At 44.1% G+C, this 5,581-nt stretch overlaps 1 long non-coding RNA gene across 1 annotated transcript; it reads right to left on the bottom strand.

The window, feature by feature from the left end:
• Positions 1 to 1,026: 1,026 nt before the first annotated feature.
• Positions 1,027 to 3,997, bottom strand: LOC310702150. The gene is made up of 2 exons (XR_014523298.1): positions 2,104 to 3,997; positions 1,027 to 2,061 (listed from the first exon to the last, which is right to left on the bottom strand). It is a non-coding gene; the product is annotated as an uncharacterized lncRNA (long non-coding RNA).
• Positions 3,998 to 5,581: the final 1,584 nt, after the last annotated feature.

Genomic DNA, 5,581 nt, shown 5'->3' on the forward strand with positions numbered 1-5,581 from the left:
ACGGGAGAAGAAACTAAAAATTTTTAGTTTCTTCTCTAACACGGTGAATCATCAGTTCCATTGAATAGCATGGTGAATTGTCAGTTCCGTTGCAACCCCTGATGGTGGCCTCATTTCCTGTCACGGTGTTTTAGATGGAAGCAAGCGTTTAATGTATGAAGTAGGAGTATGAAGCATGGTGATTGGTCAGTTTCGTTGTTACCACCTCCGATGGCGGCTTCATTTCCTTTCCCGGTGATTTTCTTGAGTCAAAGTGAGAGTATCCCTAAACATATTTTTAAGAAAAAAAAGCACCGGTTGCTGTACATCAGCCACAAAAGCCGAGATATAGAGGTGGTGGCTGTGAAGACTCCACGAGCAGTGATTTCCTAAGGTTTTAGGAAACCGCTGGCAGGACATCCTCAGTGGGCTCTCCTTGCAGCTACCAGCTATTCCCCTTCCCATTTCTACTATCACATCCATCTAGACTGAAAGCTGGGAAGTAGCAATGGCTGCCCAAAGCTGCAGCTCCTCCTCCTTTACATTGCTGCGGCAGCTAGACTGGTAACTGGGAGTGGCCACCGAGACCCTATAACACCGGTCTTGAAAGACCTACACTGGCTCCCAATACGTTTCCAAGCAGAATTCAAAGTGTTGGTGCTGACCTTTAAAGCCCTAAACGGCCTCGGTCTAGTATACCTGAAGGAGCGTCTCCACCCCCATCATTCTGCCCAGACACTGAGGTCCAGCGCCAAGGGCCTTCTGGTGGTTCCCTCACTGTGAAAAGCAAAGCTACAGGGAACCAGGCAGAGGGCCTTCTCAATAGTGGCACCTGCCCTGTGGAACGCCCTCCCACCAGATGTCAAAGAGAAAAACAACTACCAGATTTTTAGAAGATATCTGAAGGCAGCACTGTTTAGGGAAGCTTTTAAAGTTTAATAGGTTATTGTATTTTAATATTCTGTTGGAAGCCGCTCAGAATGGCTGGAGAAACCCAGCCAGATGGGCGGGGTATTATTATTATTATTATTATTATTATTATTATTATTATTAGCATAGTCATCCACTCTGACCCATAAGAGGGCAGGTGAGCAAGCAAATAACAATGAGGAGCAGCAGCATGTCACGAGGGCTCTGGAGGATTGGCTTTTGCAGATACCTCACCCTACCACCCGTGGCCATAAAAGCTGGCCTTCAGCTCTCAGCAAAGCTTGTCTTTGTCAAGACTTCATGTCTTATCAGGACTATCCATTTAGGTATGGTGTGAGTGGCCTACATCTGTACCCAAAGGCAAATCGGGGAAGACAGCTGAAACTGGTTTGGAGAACATTTGACGCCACTTCCTAGGCTGCTGTGCTGACAGGCTTGCATTCTTTCTTGACAGCTTCAAGTTACAGTGGGGCACTTTCTGCAATTTCATTTATTCTTCTTCATCACTGTCTAAAAACATGGCATCTTGGGCTCTTGGAGAAGAGTAGCTCTCCTTTCACCCCTGGCAGCTCCACCCTGTCCTTGCTGCATCCCTGATTGTCTCTTTCCTTCCCTACTCTCAAGGCCACCCTCTGTATAGCACAGCCATGGGACTGCAGTTTCAGATATCTGCTGGGGCAGCTTGTTAATGGACTGGAGGAGCTGGGGCAGAGCAGAGTCCTTTGCTAGATGAGTGACTCCAGGTGCTTGGAGCACTGCCCAGCTCAGAACTGCAAGTTCATTACAAGCTGGAGGAGAAAACTAGGCCTGGTCCTTGCAGAAGATTGGAGATTAGTCGCTAGAGACAAAGGTGATAATCCACCCTTGGCCAATTATTTAGCAGTTTTTAAAAGCTGGCCTGGCCAATGACTTAATTGGCCAGCTCTTTTGATTTTTGAAGAGCGAAATACAGCGCTGCAATGTATGTAAGATAAAGTCTCTCCCATATTGTGTGTGGAGGGGAAATATTTTGAGAAACAGGTACATGTCCATTTCATTTGTGATCTTTTGCTTTTAGTACTGCAGGATTCCAGAAGCAATGAATATATTGCGGTGTGTGCATGGTGTAAATTCATCCACTTTCTCATTAACTTGTGACAACCAGCTTTATGCCTCTCATTTATTTATGCCTCTCAGCTTTATACCAGTTTATGCCTCTCATTTATTCACCACTACAGCACTTCCATTGCCAAAGCTGTAATGACATTGTTCCCCCCACAAGAGACACGCAAGCACCCCCCCCTTAACACACTTCCCTTATGTAACTATCATGCATGCAGCTGTACCTAAAGATTGAGGCACACAACAACTTTGCTGATGGCAACCTACTTATAAGTTGAGGCTAGCGTATTTCTCCTTCCTGCTCGGGAGACACTTGCAATACAGATCTGGAATGAGTAAAACAGGCAGGTACGACATGCTGCAGTGAAAGGTGGACTCTGATATAACATGCAAACTTGAATTTTACTTATGGCAAAGGAGTACAGGCCCTTAAATCCAAAAGAGGCTTATGCTTCAGGCTTGCACAAACTTGAATTTATGTCACACTTATGCCAGTTTAAATTAGGAATCCTGCTGGGCAACTGTTCTATTATACTGAGACATACCAAGCTACCACCTAGCAGATTTATGCTGCCTTAGATACATTGCATTTTATCACTGTTCAGTTGCAGAGCTACACCACTTACAGATCAATGCAGCAGCTGCCTCCTAGGATAACAACTAAAGACAACCTATCCTCACCGCCATTGTGGTGTACTTTCCACTGACTGTATCAACAATGAGGAACCTGCAGCCTTCCATCATCCCTAGGCCATGGCCCATCACCAGGGATGATGGGAATTATAACCCAACATCCAGAGGGCCACAGAATCCCCATCTCTGTACATGAACATATCTTGAAAGCTGCTCATCGCCCTATTAATCACAAACTCACTAAGAGCACACAGGCTTTGAAATGCTCACTGCTGCTTGGCTAAGTAAAATCAATCAAGAAATAGTTTCACAAGCCCCATTGTCAATGAGCACAGCCTTCGATCAGGGTCAGGACATAAATTTCAGAGGATGTAATCCAATGCTAGCACAAACCCAGTGAAGTTAAAATGGGCATGGCAAACTTTGGTTCATTAATTTTGATGGCTCTACTCCAAGTAGGACTTAGCTGAATACAACCCAGAGAAGGCAGACCTGTGGTTGTCTTGGTTGCTGCCCATGTGGTAGGGAAGTAGAAAAAAACAATGCGATGAGAGATTGGGTGGTGTAGACTTAGGTTACAATCCTATACCTCCATAGTAAGCTCCATTGAAGGTACAGATCATACACACAACTTGAATTTTAAAATTGTTTTCTAGAGATTTTAAGCAACCCTTTTGTCCCAAGAATTGTCTCCTGCAGCTTCCAAGTTTTTCAGTTTAGCCATCAAGCAACACTGCAGGAAGGAAAATAATGTGGCAGCAAAGCGAATGGCTGCTAAGTAAAAATATATTTGGGCAGAACAAAGATGATGGAATCAGCAAACTTCAAGGGTTGCAACATACAGAAGCTCCTGCATAGATGAAAGTTTAGATAGTGATTTGGAGTTGAGCATTGTCTCTCTCTACTCTTGTAGCTATTGCTCACTTGTATGGCATTTCAATGTTCAAAGTTTTTACAGTGTAATAGACCCGAATTCAGAGTTACTCAGATCCAGTCAGTACAGTGGTGCCTCGCAAGACGAAATTAATTCGTTCCGCGAGTTTTTTCGTCTAGCGAATTTTTCGTCTTGCGAAGCACGGTTTCGGAAAAGTTTTGGAAAAGCTTCAAAAATCACCAAAGTCTTCAAAAACCTCAAAAAAGGCTACCACACCGCGTTCTATGAGTTGCTCCTCGAAGTCAAGTCGCAACTGTATTAACGGTGTTAAGAAAAAGGAAACAAACTTGCAAGACGTTTTCATCTTGCAAAGCAAGCCCATAGGGAAATTCGTCTTGCAAAGCAGCTCAAAAACCGCAAAACCCTTTTGTCTAGCGAGTTTTTCGTCTTGTGAGGCATTCGTCTTGCGGGGCACCACTGTACATCTATCAGATCAGTTTTATCTTGCTCAGAATGAATAACTGGAGGATAGACAAGAGTGGGACTGCACTTTTCCTAACTAGTAGTCTGGCTGAATTCAGATTTATGTGGGGATCACAGGTAATGGCACAGCTCATCAGCTAGAGCAGTACATGGCAGTGGGGGGGGGGGGCGGGCGTGGAGAGCAAACAACTATGCACAGCTGCGGTCAATGTTGACAGCCGATACAGCCAGCGCCATAAGGAGTTTCTAAACATGGTATCTCTTTGTAAATTTAGGCAAAGGGACTTCAAGTTTCATGCTGAGGAACACGCTCAACACGGGTTTCACTGGGAGGTCAGAAGGAAAAACTAGCTCCTTATATGTTTGCCTATCTCACCTCTTTGTCGCTGCACCCTGAAAAGCAAATAGTGAAGACAGTGCTTTGGAGGAAAGAAAGGGTGGAGAGAGAGAGAGAGAGAGAGAGAGAGAGAGAGCAGGTAAGTCAGCAAATTCTTGAAGCGTCAGGTACTACTAATTACTACAGTCCTTTAGTGACTTATGGATGCAACTTTAAAATAACACATACCATACATTTCACCATGAGAAGATCTACAGCCTTCCTAAGCCTAATGGGGGAGAAAATGTCTTAGTTCCCAGGCTATTTTATTGTGCTCTCTTTTGGGAGAATGTCATGTGAACAACAGACCTTCACACCTAGGCCTCCCCTGTTTCAGGCTCTACTGTCCTCTCAGCACAGTCAGTGGATCATTCCTCCATCACCACATCAGGGAGGCCTGTTTCCCACAGACCGTCCTTTCTCTCGAACTACAGAGGGGTAGGTCCACAGCATCCTATGGCCCCCCAGTTGCACCCCCCAAGAGATACATCCTATCTCCCCAAGGTTAAAAGGCACCAACGACACTAGTGAAAAGAGACGCTTCTCTTGATAAAGCACAAAGGAATTAAAGACTCTCAATTAAAAACAAAACAAAAATGAATGTTTTACATGAAAAATAGTGTGAGGGTTTGAGAAGGAAACCCATCTTTTTATACAACCATGACAAGACTATGGTAAAAGTCTACAAAGTGCATTAATTTACAAAGGGATTTGCAACGCCTAGCCTATAAATTCCTGCCTCTGTTACCAGAGATCAATTGTGCATGCATTAAAGCACATCCAAACACTGTTTCTTTGAGTAGACATTCTTCTTCGGAACTCTGTGCATGTTAACAATTCCAGGGTCAGGCACATCTCAGCAGTGTTCACAGGGAACAGCAACCCAACAGCAAGATCCACAGAAAATGTTGCATCGCCGGTCATGAAATGGCAATAGACCCAATTCAAAAGAGGGAGTTTTGTCTCTCAACCACATATTTCAGACACATCACACTTGCCCAGGTCAAAAACAGAATCAAGAATGTGTCTGCTTTGCATTTGTGATCACGTCCTTTAAAATAATTTGCACTGAGAAAGCATCAGTAAAATTATATTAGAATCTGTGTGCTATTTCTTCTATTTTTGAATCAAAATGGCAACGATGGAGCCATTGGCTAAATCAAACACTGAAAAGAATCACTCAGCACAGTTAAACTGAGACAACA

Source organism: Podarcis liolepis (assembly GCF_965112155.1).
Source record: "Podarcis liolepis genome assembly, chromosome: 2".
In the NCBI taxonomy this organism is placed as follows: Eukaryota; Metazoa; Chordata; class Lepidosauria; order Squamata; family Lacertidae; genus Podarcis; species Podarcis liolepis.